The 14,744-nt window shown below is 37.6% G+C and overlaps 1 protein-coding gene across 4 annotated transcripts in view; it reads right to left on the reverse strand.

The window, feature by feature from the left end:
- Positions 1-14,744, reverse strand: part of Ccser1 (coiled-coil serine rich protein 1) — a 1,169,843-nt gene that overhangs the window by 778,884 nt on the left and 376,215 nt on the right. The gene's annotated exons all lie outside the window — the stretch shown is intronic.

Below are 14,744 nucleotides of genomic sequence, written 5' to 3' on the forward strand. Positions count from 1 at the left end.
AAAAGATGAAGTCAAAATATCACTTTTTGCAGATGATATGATAGTATATATAAGTGACCCTAAAAATTCCACCAGAGAACTCCTAAGCCTGATAAACAGCTTCGGTGAAGTAGCTGGATATAAAATTAACTCAAACAAATCAATGGCCTTTCTCTACACGAAGAATAAACAGGCTGAGAAAGAAATTAGGGAAACAACACCCTTCTCAATAGTCACAAATAATATAAAATATCTTGGCGTGACTCTAACTAAGGAAGTGAAAGATCTGTATAATAAAAACTTCAAGTCTCTGAAGAAAGAAATTATAGAAGATCTCAGAAGATGGAAAGATCTCCCATGCTCATGGATTGGCAGGATCAACATTGTAAAAATGGCTATCTTGCCAAAAGCAATCTACAGATTCAATGCAATCCCCATCAAAATTCCAACTCAATTCTTCAACGAATTAGAAAGTGCAATCTGCAAATTCATCTGGAATAACAAAAAACCTAGGATAGCAAAAACTCTTCTCAAGGATAAAAGAACCTCTGGTGGAATCACCATGCCGGACCTAAAGCTCTACTACAGAGCAATTGTGATAAAAACTGCATGGTACTGGTATAGTGACAGACAAATAGACCAATGGAATAGAATTGAAGACCCAGAAATGAACCCACACACCTATGGTCACTTGATCTTCGACAAGGGAGCTAAAAACATCCAGTGGAAGAAAGACAGCATTTTCAACAAATGGTGCTGGCACAACTGGTTGTTAACATGTAGAAGAATGTGAATCGATCCATTCCTATCTCCTTGTACTAAGGTCAAGTCTAAGTGGATCAAGGAACTTCACATAAAACCAGAGACACTGAAACTTAGAGAGGAGAAAGTGGGGAAAAGCCTTGAAGATATGGGCACAGGGGAAAAATTCCTGAATAGAACAGTAATGGCTTGTGCTGTAAGATCGAGAATTGACAAGTGGGACCTCATGAAACTACAAAGCTTCTGCAAGGCTAAAGACACCATCAATAAGACAAAAAAACCACCAACAGATTGGGAAAGGATCTTCACCTATCCTAAATCAGATAAGGGACTAATATCCAATATATATAAAGAACTCAAGAAGGTGGACTCCAGAAAGTCAAATAACCCCATTAAAAAATGGGGCTCAGAACTGAACAAAGAATTCTCACCTGAGGAATACCGAATGGCAGAGAAACACCTGAAAAAATGTTCAACATCCTTAATCATCAGGGAAATGCAAATCAAAACAACCCTGCGATTCCACCTCACACCAGTCAGAATGGCTAAGATCAAAAATTCAGGTGACAGCAGATGCTGGCGGGGATGTGGAGAAAGAGGAACACTCCTCCATTGTTGGTGGGATTGCAAGCTTGTACAACCTCTCTGGAAATCAGTCTGGCGGTTCCTCAGAAAATTGGACATAGTACTACCGGAGGATCCAGCAATACCTCTCCTGGGCATATATCCAGAAGATGTCCCAACCGGTAAAAAGGACACATGCTCCACTATGTTCATAGCAGCCCTATTTATAATAGCCAGAAGCTGGAAAGAACCCAGATGTCCCTCAACAGAGGAATGGATACAGAAATTATGGTACATTTACACAATGGAGTACTACTCAGCTATTAAAAAGAATGAATTTATGAAATTCCTAGCCAAATGGATGGACCTGGAGGGCATCATCTTGAGTGAAGTAACACAATCACAAAAGAACTCACACAATATGTATTCACTGATAAGTGGATATTAGCCCAAAACTTAGGATACCCAAGATATAAGATACAATTTGATAAACGCATGAAACTCAAGAAGAATGAAGACCAAAGTGTGGACACTGTGCCCCTTCTTAGAATTGGGAACAAAACACCCAGGGAAGGAGTTACAGAGACAAAGTTCGTAGCTGTGATGAAAGGATGGACCATTTAGAGACTGCTGTATCCAGGGATCCATCCCATAATCAGCTTCTAAACGCTGACACCATTGCATACACTAGCAAGATTTTGCTGAAAGGACCCAAATATAGCTGTCTCTTGTGAGACGATGCCGGGGCCTAGCAAACACAGGAGTGGATGTTCACAGTCAGCTATTGGATGTATCACAGGGCTCCCAATGGAGAAGCTAGAGAAAGTACCCAAGGAGCTAAATGGATCTGCAACCCTATTGTTGGAACAACATGATGTACTAACCAGAACCCCGAGCTCTTGTCTCTAGCTGCATATGTATCGAAAGATGGCCTAGTCGGCCATCAATGGAAAGAGAGGCCCATTGGACTTGCAAACTTTATATGCCCCAATATAGGGGAATGCCAGGGCCAAAAGAATGGGAATGGGTGGGTAGGGAAGTGGGGGGCGCTATGGGGGACTTTTGGGATAGCATTGGAAATGTAATTGAGGAAAATATGTAATAAAAATATTAAAAATCAAAAAAAAGAATAAAAATCTTGAAAAACAACATAAAATAGATGAGTAATATTCTAAAAATAAATAAATAAATAAATAAATAAATAAATAAATAAATACAGAAAAAAAAAAGAATCTTGTGCCATAAGAATCTTATGCCACAGAATTGCTCACTAAGAAAGCATGATTGGAACCTTTTTAAAACATAAATACAAGCAATGTACTTGGACTAGCTGCTTTAGCACTGACATCTACACAAATCAACCTAAATACCACATCTGATTTGTGCCTATGAGAGGGATGGAGAGCAGTACTAGGGGATTCTGAGAACAAGCAAGACGGCCTTTGCAACACTCCTGGTGCTCCAAATGACCCCGTGGAAACTTAGAATTGAAGGGAGTTAGAGAGCCAAAGCCCAGGACCAGCACTGGCAGAAGCTGGGTCCAGAAAATTTTGCCAAATCAGTCAATTGAAATAGAATTCAATTCTGCATCATAATCTTTTAAAGTGGAATGATCATGGGGGAATAATGGTTAAAATACATTTGGGTGTTTTCATTGCTTGACCCAAATGAAACAAACTTATAGTAACATTTGTATTTGGAAACAAAACAATAAAGGTAACAACTAAACTTTCTTGCATATGAGACATTAAGTCCACCAAAGACACTAGAAATCTATCCTAAAGTTGGTATAGATATAGGATCTCATTCAACCTTATTTTATAATAAATTCATGCTCCTGAGTTTACTCTCAAGTAAACTGAAATGTGTAATTATGCATTATTGATAGAGGAAATATAATGAGTGGGCAAAATAAACTTCTTGGCTTGTTTGACCTAGCAGAACAAAACTGTCCTGGGCTCTACCCTAAACTACCCTGAAGTGTTTCCTTGCACCCAATCTAAGATCCCCTAGATATGTTCTCTACCACAAACATTTTGTTACATGCATCCCTTCCAATCACTGTAAATTTGCAGTGCAGACTAGGAATTTAAGAAAAAGTGTTATACTCTGAGCTCTAGCTGTATCTAATTCAATTTCTTGAAGTTTAAATATGTTTGCAAATTTAATATTCACAGCAAACCTGAGTAAAGTGATATATCACTTTGGCCACTCAACTAATGAAAGACCAGAGACACAGAACACAAGTATAGGTGGGATGGGGTTTAGACTCTATGCTCTAGGTTTCCAATGTGATGATCTTCAAAGCCTTGCACTGCTGCTCTACTCCAAAGGAGTGTAGGGTGACTGGTTCACAGCAGATCGGAAAACTAAACAACTGTCTAGTCTTTTAAATAATCTTTTATGGGCAACAGCAACACTTGACCATTTATGGAATGTGGTTTCCGTTTCAGCACAACTGAAGTCTGACATATCAGAACTATTCACTAACTATTCAGAAAGATGAGGTGTGGCAGAATATCAGTCCCATTCTGACAAAAGCTGTGTTGTGTTAAGATTTTGAGTTGTGCCCCATGGAACTGTTCAACAAAGCAATTATGATTTTCAAAGCCTAAAGCATCTGTCAGCCACTGTTTCAGACTATATCTGGGATCACCTAGAAGGTGTGGCTTTAACCTGATGGATTGTATCCCAAATATGAACAGCCAATTCAAACAGTTTTAGTGAGTTATGTCCACGAAAAATTCTTTCCAATTTACATGTACAGACTAAAAACATTGTAAAATGGAAATAAGCATTTGGCTACCTGTCTCCAAAAACATGAAAGACAGAAAATATCTTCCTTTCAAGTAGAACCACTGATCCCCAGTAACTTATAGCAGCCTTATTTATAATAGCCAGAAGCTGGAAAGAACCCAGATGTCCCTCAACAGAGGAATGGATACAGAAAATGTGGTACATTTACACAATGGAGTACAACTCAGCAATTAAAAACAACGAATGTATGAAATTCTTAGGCAAATTGATGGACCTGGAGGGCATCATCCTGAGTGAGGTAACCCAATCAAAAAAGAATTCACTTGATATGCACTCACTGACAAATTGATATTAGCCCAGAAACTCAGAATATCCAAGATACAATTTGCAAAACATAAGAAAAATCAAGAAGAAGGAAGACCAACGTGTGGATACTTCGTTCCTTAGAATAGGGAACAAAATAACCATGGAAGGAGTTACAGAGAAAAAGTTTGGAGCTAAAATGAAAGGATAGACCATCAAGAGACTGCCCCACCTGGGGATGCATACCATAATCAGCCAACAAACACAGACACTATTGCACATGCAAGCAAGATTTTGCTGAAAGGACCCTGATATAGCTGTCTCTTGTGAGGCTATGCCAGTGCCTGGCAAATACAGAAGTGGATGCTCACAGTCATCTATTGGATGGAACACAGGGCCCCAAATGGAGGAGCTAGAGAAAGTACCCAAGGAGCTGAAGGGGTCTGCAACCCTATAGGCGGAACAACACCATGAACTAAGTACTCCTAGTACACCATGAACCAGTACTCCTAGAGCTCGTGTCTCTAGCAGCATATGTATCAGAAGATGGCACAGTCGGCCATCATTGGGAAGAGTGGACCTTGGTCTTGCAAATTTTATATGCCCCAGTACAGGGGAATGTCGGGGCCAAGAAGTAGGAGTGAGTGGGTAGGGGAGCAGAGCAGCAGAGGGTATAGGGAACTTTCGGGATAGCATTTGAAATGTAAATGAAGAAAATATCTAATAAAAAAATTGAAAAACAAACTCAATGGGAGAGGGCAGGCACAATATATATATTCTCTAGGCCGTTTTGAGAGTACAGTTATTCCTTCAGTCATACATTTGCCAATCTGCAAGATGGATAATAGTGCTGAAGACTTCAATAGAATGTGTACTGTTCAAAAAATAAGCTCTCAATATGTCACCATGGAAAAAAATGGGAAACCAGGCAGCATCACTCAGCATGCTATTAGCATTGTAAATAAGCAGATTAGGTCTAGATGCTTGCCAAGACAATTATAATGCAGTTTCTGCCTCTTACTATTCTAAGAGCTGAAATAGTTCTAGAACTGAAAAAGAAAATGATCACAAAAAGAGAAAAGGCAAAATAGAAAGACAGCTGAGTCCATCTGAAGTTGCACTTCAATTAATAGAAAAAAAACCTGTGCTGCTGGCCTGGTATCCAGTAAAGTCATAGCCTAATAGATATACAAAAGAACAAAACTATAAAGCTAACTGCCTAAATACATTGTTAATCCAGAGTAAGCTCATATATAGGGAATGTAAAAAGGGACCATGATATACATGTGCATGTGTGGGGGTGGGGTAAGGTCTAGAGAAGAGAATAGTAGGACACAGGTATTGTGAAAAAAATAGTAAAAGGAGGTTGGGGGCACAAAGACTCACTTAAAGAGGAAAGAGGTATGAATGAGGAAGAGGAGAATATAACCCTAAGGATGCTTGAAAAGACCATAATGAATCATATCATTTTATGTTTATTTAAAATCATATATATGAATCATATTTTTCATTAATTTCTTCAGTTTACAAACCAATATCAGTACCCCTTTCCTCGAAGTCCCTCCCTCACACAGCTTCTCTCCTATTCTCCCTTCCCCTTCTCTTCTGAGAAGGAGGAGGGGGTGATACACACACACACACACACACATACACACACACACACACACACACACACACACATATATATATGAGAGAAAAATTAACTGTTGGTTTGTTGTTTAGTTGGTTTTCTGAGACAAGGTTTCTCTGTGTAGCCCTGGTTGTCCTGGAACTCACTCTGTAGACCAGGCTGGCCTCGAACTCAGAAATCTGTCTCCCTCTGATAAAGGCATGTGCCACCACTGCCTGGCAAAGTTTAACTTTTAATTATAAAGTATTTACATATATTTTATCCAATAGGCAACATATTTTCTTATATATATGGCTGGTTTAAATATTATTTTTCTTTTCTTTTTTTATTAGATATTTTCTTTATCTACATTTCAAATGTTATCCCCTTTCCTGGGTTCCTCTCCAAAAACGCCCTATTCCAACACCCTTCCCTGGCTCACCAACCCACCCACTCCCACTTCCTGGTCCTGGCATTCCCCTACACTGAGGCATTGAGCCTTTACAGGACCAAGGTCCTCTCCTCCTGTTGATTTTCAACAAGGCCATCTCTGCTACATATGCAACTGGAGCCATGGTTCCCTCCATGTGTACTCTTTGGTTAGTGGTTTAGTCCCTGGGAGCTCTAGGGTATTTTTTAAATGAATTTATGATACTTGAGGTAGCAAAGATCCCTCCAAAGACATAGAGTATCTAACAAAACTCCTTGTGCCAGGCAAGAGGAATCTCCATTCAAGTTGTTGGTCAAGGGATCCAAGAGACCCATCAAAGTAATATATATTATTGCTATGGCCTTCATTTGCCTAACAGAAATTGAAGATAAGACCATTTTGCTGAAGACTTCAAGCCATGAAGACACAGGATTTAGAACAGTTAGACCTAACCTGTAAAGCATGTGCTTCAGGATTAACTATTAAAGTAATAAGAGGAGCTACTTAAGTTTTCATGGAAGATAACCAATCAACAACTAATTCGAGTTGTAATGCCTATGCACCACAGTGGTCCGAATTACCTGATCTTCTGAAAGATGCAGAGTGACACTATAGTGGTTTGAAGGAGAATGGCCCCAATATGATCCTATTAAATTTTTCCTTTCATAACAGTTGCTATGGTCATGGTGTCTCTTCACAGCAGTAAACAGTTACCAGGACATTATTTGGTACCAAGCATGGGGTATTGCTGTGATAGGTTTATTGCTTGTAGCAGAATTTAGACATTTTGTCTTTGGATTAGAAAAGCAGTTGAACTTTTTAGCAGGGCTTAATGGACCATAGCACGAAGAACATGGAAGACTGCTGACATTTATTTGAATTGTGGGGACTAGATTGAGAGGTTTCAAGGGGAACAATATTGCTAAGTAGCCTAGAGACTTCTTGTGATATTTTAGCAAATAATGTGGCTGCTTTATGAACTTGTCCAAAAAATATCTGCATTAGGCTAAATTAAAGAGTTTAGATTAATGACATGAGTAGAGGAATTTTCAAGGCAGCATAGTACTGAGTGTCATATGGTTATTAGTGGCCATTCTTACACAGATCTATAGTGAACAGGAGCAAGGTAAGCAAGGAAAAATACAAAATTTGCATTTTGTGGAGAAAAGGAATACTGAAAAAAGCCTAATAGTCCTTTGTTTCAAAGGGATTAAAAGTAAATCCTTACACATGGAGATAATTGTAGATTCACCACTTATCAAAGAAGGATCATTATTTGGTAGATGCCGATCATTACAAAAAGACTTAACTTTAAAATTCAGAGAACATCTAACCTAGTAGACACAGGTAAAACATATCTCCTACACATAAGCCTTAGGGAACATTACACAAGAGGGTGTGAAAAATTGGTAAGTGTTAGCATACTAAGAACTAGGCTTACAGATCATGTTTTCTATGTATGGTAAGGAAGCTATACCAATAAAATCACAATATTATGGTTGACCAAATAAGACTGGAAAAACAACATTACCAATTAACATGACAACACAGGCGGGAGAAATCCTATAAAGACCCTTAGATGAAGAGCTATTGGCAATTAATGGCTGCCAAGTGTTGAGGTTTGGTCTTTTGCTATATATTGTAATGTTAAATACTGTTCCCCAAAGCCTGGTTGCCCTAGGGATGAAAGAATTTCCACATATACCAAATGATGATATGCGACCTTGCTCCCTAATCTAAAACTATTGGTTAAATAAAGATACTATAGCTGGGTTGAAGAGAAGGAGATAGAGTTTCAGTTTCTGGGCTTAGGGTTGAAGGAAAATTGTGAGGGAGAGAAGATATCTCAATGGGAAGGGAGGCCCTTGGTCCTGTGAAGGTTTGGTGTCCCATTGTAAGGGCATGCTAGGGCAGTGAGGCAGGAGTGGGTGGGAGAGCTCCCTCTTAGAAGCATGGGGGGCAGAAATTGGATAGGGGGTTGAGGAGGGGAAACTAGGAAGGGAGATAACATTTCAAATGTAAATAAATAAAATAAGAAATTTTAAAAATAAAAGGAAAGAAGACACCATTGGGTAGGTGGGTCATGAAAAACATGGCCATGAAGGCTGGCCAATTGTAGTTAATAGCTACCCAGGCAAAACATGTCAAGTTATAACTCAGGGTTATTGATAGGAAGTAGATTTTAATAGCTTACAGGGTATATATCTTCCTAGCTCTAATGCTGATTAAGGCTTATCATACATATAAAAGTTGTGTGTCTTTTATCTGGGAACTGAATGATCAAAGGCAAGGTAGCGTCCCCTGATTGAGATTAAATAGTTAATAAAATCACCAAGAAAAGGAGATCAGTCTTCTCCAGAGAAGAGCTCCCTAAGAGGTTATTGGATACCAAGTGGTTAGTCGTGCTCATATATAAAGATAAGCAACACTAACTAAATAGCTTACATTTATAAGGTTTTGTGTGTAACAGTAATACATAAGTGGTAACAGGATATGAATTTGAGATGAAGTGGAGCTGTGGGAAGAGTTGGAGAAAGGAAATGAAGTAAAAAGGGCACTCAAATATAAAATTGTCAAAAAATAAAAGTATAACAGAACACTACCCAGCGGTAACTGTATGTTCCTGATAAAGGATGACTCAGATCAGAATCAATGACACAGAGGAAAGAATTCAAGCTATGGGGAATTATTCAGAAGCTTTGAATACGAATCAAGAAAGTACTTAGCTATAAATTAGTTCATTGGGGAAAAGTGCCTGTTTGTTGCACTTAAAGATTGATAACAATTGTTTATAGTTCATATTATATAATTCTTTTCTTTGCATGATGATATAGAATGGAATGAAGACTCGAGTGTATTTGCATACAAGAGATATGCTTTGTTGGAGGCTGAGAGGCTGACTGTGGTAGTGAGCTTTGGCAACAATTCTCGGGCCCAATGGTAAGAAACTGGCCTGTTGCTGGTTCTCAGGTCCATTCTAATGACTAGGAGGACAATCCTCAGCCTTAGTCAACCCTTCCTATGTTCATCCATGACAGGCATCTTGATATCACATTTAATCTTTATCTAGGACCAATAGGGAGCTACATTTTAACAGAAATGTTGTGAGATAACAAGTATTTATCATTTTAAACAATTGTAAATCAAGCCTATTCAGATTCAGTTTCTTATGTCACTTATATTATTTTTGAAGATTTTTATTTCTTATTCATATTGTATTATTGATTTGTTTTATAGTAAATATTTTATTTCTAATAATATTGCTTATTTTTAATATTCTGCTGTTCCTAAAAATCTTACCATTCTTACATCAGTACAAACTGTAGCAATTGGTCCTCCTCTCTAGGTTTTCCTGAGCTAGTTGTGCTTTGTGTGTGTGTGTGTGTTGTACACATGAGGGCACACACGTGTTTCTCTTTTAGTTTTCCTTTCATTCACTAGTAATTCTCTTTCTTTAAAATGTCAATGAAACCATTGGACTTAGCAAACTGCCTACTATTAGTCCAAACAATATTTCACTTTTTTCTTTGAAGTTATTTCTTCCTACTTCTTTAGATTTGTGTTGACTTTTTAAGGAAGAAGCATTGTTATCAGTTAGTACACTTTCTTCCTGTTAATATAAACCTATTAAATAATAATAGCTTCTCAGGAACTCATAGTATGAACTACATAACTTTTCAATGTGTATTACAATAGAATTTACAATGACTCTGGGCAATAAAAAAGTACATATGTAAATGACCTATCTTCTCAAAAGTCCCTGCCTGGCACTGCAGGGGAAGGACTTGTTTTGCATTTGGCAACAACAGCAAAATCTATGTAGGCATATTACACAGACATTCTACTATTCTAGCTTTTAACCATACAGAACTGTCACAGTACCTCTTATTTACTTAAAGACCTTTTAGTGAAGGTAAAACAAAACAAAAGCCAAAAGCGTGGAAAACATGTAACTATGTTATTTTTAAAGATAGGCCTGAAAAGAAGTCTGAGTACTACACTACTGTTTACATTGACTATTAAGCTGCTGTTAGTTTCCTGTTACATAGTGAAGGAGCAAGAAGAGCCCCAGGCTCAGTCAAGCCTTTGCTTTAGGACTGGTCACAAAGGTTTTTCTCTTGCAATTATTACTCTAATTATTCATCCCTAGAGTTCCTTATCTATAGACTTTCTTTTGTTTTTCTAGAGGCGCTGAGAAGCTCACACTGAAAGTATGAACCTTGAAAGTATGTCATTTAGTTTTAGAATAATAAAACTAAAGATTGGGGTAGAAAACAAAAACAAAAGTATATGACAAATCATTGGGAAACAGACCACAGCTTGAATATTTTTACCAACTTGGAAGTTTCATAAATTATATTCATTTCTAAATGTAAATAGTTTCTTGATGTTTTTGGCTTAGTAGGTGTTTTGCCAGAATATGTTCCTCTTGTTTGGTTTACATTTACATGGTTTTGTTTGAATGTTGCCTGGTTCAAGAAATATTTTGAGTTATAATCACACTGCCTAGTTGTCAAACGGAGATTTAGAAAGCATGGGACTGAAGACAAGAAATCAGAGTCTCAGTTGGGTGGTTTTACCATCATTTTTACTGTCAGTCATTTAATTATGTTTGCTGTTGTTGCTTGGTTTTGTTTTGTTTTGTTTTTACATTTTTTTTAAATTATTACTATTTTTATTAGGTATTTCATTTACATTTCCAATGCTATCCCAAAAGTCCCCCACACGCTCCCCCACCCACTCTCCCAACCACCCACTCCCACTTCTTGGCCCTGGCATTCCCCTGTATTGAGGCATATAAAGTTTGCAAGACCAATGGCCAATGGGCCTCTCTTTCCAATGATGGCCAACTAGGCCATCTTCTGATACATATGCAGCTAGAGACATGAGCTCCGGGGAGGGGGGGGGTCCTGGTTAGTTCATATTGTTGTTCCACCTATAGGGTTGCAGATCCCTTTAGCTCCTTGGGTACTTTCTGCTCCTCCATTGGGGGCCCTGTGATCCATCCAATAGCTGACTGTGAGCATCCACTTCTGTGTTTGCTAGGCCCCAGCATAGTCTCACAAGAGACAGCTCTATCTGGGCCCTTTCAGCAAAATCTTGCTAGTGTATGCAATGGTGTCAGCGTTTGGAAGCTGATTATGGGATAGATCACCAGGTATGGCAGTCTCTAGATGGTCCATTCTTTGTCTCAGCTCCAAACTTTGTGTCTGTAACTCCTTCCATGGGTGTTTTGTTCCCAATTCTAAGAAGGGGCAAAGTTCTGGTCTTCATTCTTCTTGAGTTTCATGTGTTTAGCAAATTGTATCTTATATCTTGGGTGAAGATAGAGAACTTCAGACCAATTTCCCTTATGAATATCAATGCAAAAATCCTCAATAAAGTTCTTGCTAACCAAATCCAAAAACACATCAAAACAATCATCCATCCTGACCAAGTAGGTTTCATCCCAGGGATGCAGGGATGGTTCAATATATGCAAACTCAAAGACAAAAACCACATGGTCATCTCATTAGATGCGGAGAAAGCATTTGACAAAATCCAACACCCATTCATGATAAAAGTCTTGGAAAGATCAGGAATTCAAGGCCCATACCTAAACATGGTAAAAGCAATCTACAGCAAACCAGAAGCCAACATCAAAGTAAATGGTGAGAAGCTGGAAGCAATCCCACTAAAATCAGAGACTAGACAAGGCTGCCCACTTTCTCCCTATGTATTCAACTTTGTTTTGTTTTTAATTGTGGGAACTGACTTGAAAGTAAGTTATTTGATGTGGCTACACTGAAAAACACGGTGGCAAAGGGATCCAGGGACGGGACTTCCCAAGTTCTTCAGGGTTGGAACATGAGGGTAGGGTTCAAATAGAAGGCAGAAGATAAGCATCACTAAACAGCCCAGCCAATGCTTGGCGCCTTACGTATCACTGTCTCAGTTCCACCTTCTCTGCAAGAACTTCTGACAAGTTGTAAAACTTTATCCAGAGTACAAGGTCATCCTCTAGTGGACCACAAAGTCTCAATCTTTCCTTCTCCCAACAATTAGTTTCTAGGGAATCCCATACCTTTTAGGGCACAGTGTGTCACACTAAATCTTGTAAGAACCTTGTCCTCAGATGGTCAGGAAAGACTGAAAAGTCTCAGAGCCCTCTGGAAAAGTTTCATTTGTAGGGACATGGTCTTGTCTTCCCGTTTCAGCTGACATCAGCTTCTATCTATTTCCATTTGACAACAAAGAAAAATGAGAAAATAGATTTTTTTTCTTTTATTGTGTAGAAAGTCTGACATTTGATTTTGGAGCAGCTATCCTTAATAAGACAATTAAAATTGCCAAAGTGACAATGTGAAAAAGAAAATGGAGATTTCTTTATTCAGCTACATTGCAAAGAAAGGCAAAGAGATCCAGGCACCCCACATCCATCTTCAACCATCTGTCATCCTACCAGACATCAGTTTTTCATTGGTATCTTAAGTTTCCTCCTAGTAGACTTCATGGTGATTACCATACAGTATAAACAAACAAAACCATATGAGAGATTATAAGGACTGAGCAGAAATTTGATGAGAACATTAAAGGAATCTGCCTTTGAATTATGAGCGTTCATAGATTATTGAAGCTACAGGCAAAATGACTTAAAGAAAATTTTTATTTGTTATAGTTAATGATTTGATAGCCAGTCTTGAAAATAAGAGACAAAATAGAAGTTTTAAATACCTAAACTTCCTAAGCATTTTTAATAGAATAGTTTATATTTCATGTGTTAAGAAATTCTGAGCACCTTTTAAGAGCAAGGGAACTTTTAAAAAGTCCAGACATAGGAATGTGATCCATTCATTTTCTCTATGTTCACTTAATACAGGATTCAGACTCAAAGCTTAGATGTCAACAAAACACCACTGTGAAGATGATAGGTTTACCAAGTTGATAAAGTAATAAAAGTTTTATACAAGATATTAAACAACTGTTTTCCTTAGTGATGTGCAGTTTCATAATGATGTATATTTATTCTTTTTTTTCACAGTGTAAAACAATGGCTTTTAAAACAAATATCATCTATATTTGGAAGGTATGAGGGTTCATGGGGAAAAAAAAAACCTTTAAGTTCCCTTACACTAAGCCTATAGGCTTTCTTCTAATCTTCAGGATTAGAATTTAGGATATAAATTTTAGAATAATAGTTAATGAATGAATCCCAATGCATCTTTTCCACAGGAAGATATGAAAAGCTTTGGAAGATTAGGTATTCAGTCTTCAGTCTTTACCATGTATAAGAGGAATGATCAAGCTAAACCCTGTAATGGTTGCTATGTGCCTCTATTTGATATGCTGAGAAAGTCATATTGAACTCTACTTGGCAGGGAAAAGTATAAAACACTCATACTTTCTGTGTGGATTAAGAATCATTAATTGGCAAAGTTTATAAGATGATCAACATTTTATTTATGACAAAACAATTAAAAATATGAATGTGCTAACAGGATTTAGTATGTAATTGATATTTTCAGTGTAATTTGTAAGTAAAACATTTCAAAATAAATAATATATTGGGTAAAACATGTTAGCAAGAATTACATTATAGGCATGGAAAGAGTGTTCAGCAACTATTTGTTTCTTTCCGAAGAACTGGGATTCAGGGGATATGGTGCCTCTTCTGTCCACTGGTGGCTCTATGCACACTTGTGGGACACATACATACATGTACACACACAAAAAGTAACAATAATAACAGCAACATAAAATTAAACATTTTAAAGTATTACAGTTAAACACAAAAAATTGTGTTCATATATATTCAAATGGTACAGGAAATATTAGCTCCATACACAAGGTTATTTGGAAGATCACATATTTTAAATACTGTGGGAATTTACTATGAAAGAACTCCATAAAATATTTAAAACCTTGTACAAGAGTTGAACTTCTAATTAAAACAGAATTCATTAATCTGAAATATATTCAAATCTGGTGATGAAATGGAAATTGCACTTAAAAATAAAATCCCTGCCTTAGAGAACAAGAAGTGGATAATATTTCTTAAAAGTATCTATGAGAATGTCCATTCTGAGCACTGCAGCCTGTTGATCACATGGCCCCACTTACACAGTGTTCTGAAAGAAGTTGGCACAAACATGGAATTACTGCTTACAATGCTGCACCTGTAAGGATCTGTTCTCTTTCATTTTGCTTGATGAGGAACCCAGACAGAAGGATGAAACATTCTCTGTAAATTCAAAGTTGTAAATACAGAGTCCACAGTGGCAATCACAAGTACTTAGAATCATAAACTTCAGTATGCCAGAAAGCTATGTAACACATCTCTTGCCATTTCCCCTCATTCTC

This window comes from Mus caroli, unplaced genomic scaffold (genome assembly GCF_978045245.1).
Source record: "Mus caroli unplaced genomic scaffold, Mus_caroli_1 scaffold_7, whole genome shotgun sequence".
NCBI lineage: Eukaryota > Metazoa > Chordata > Mammalia > Rodentia > Muridae > Mus > Mus caroli.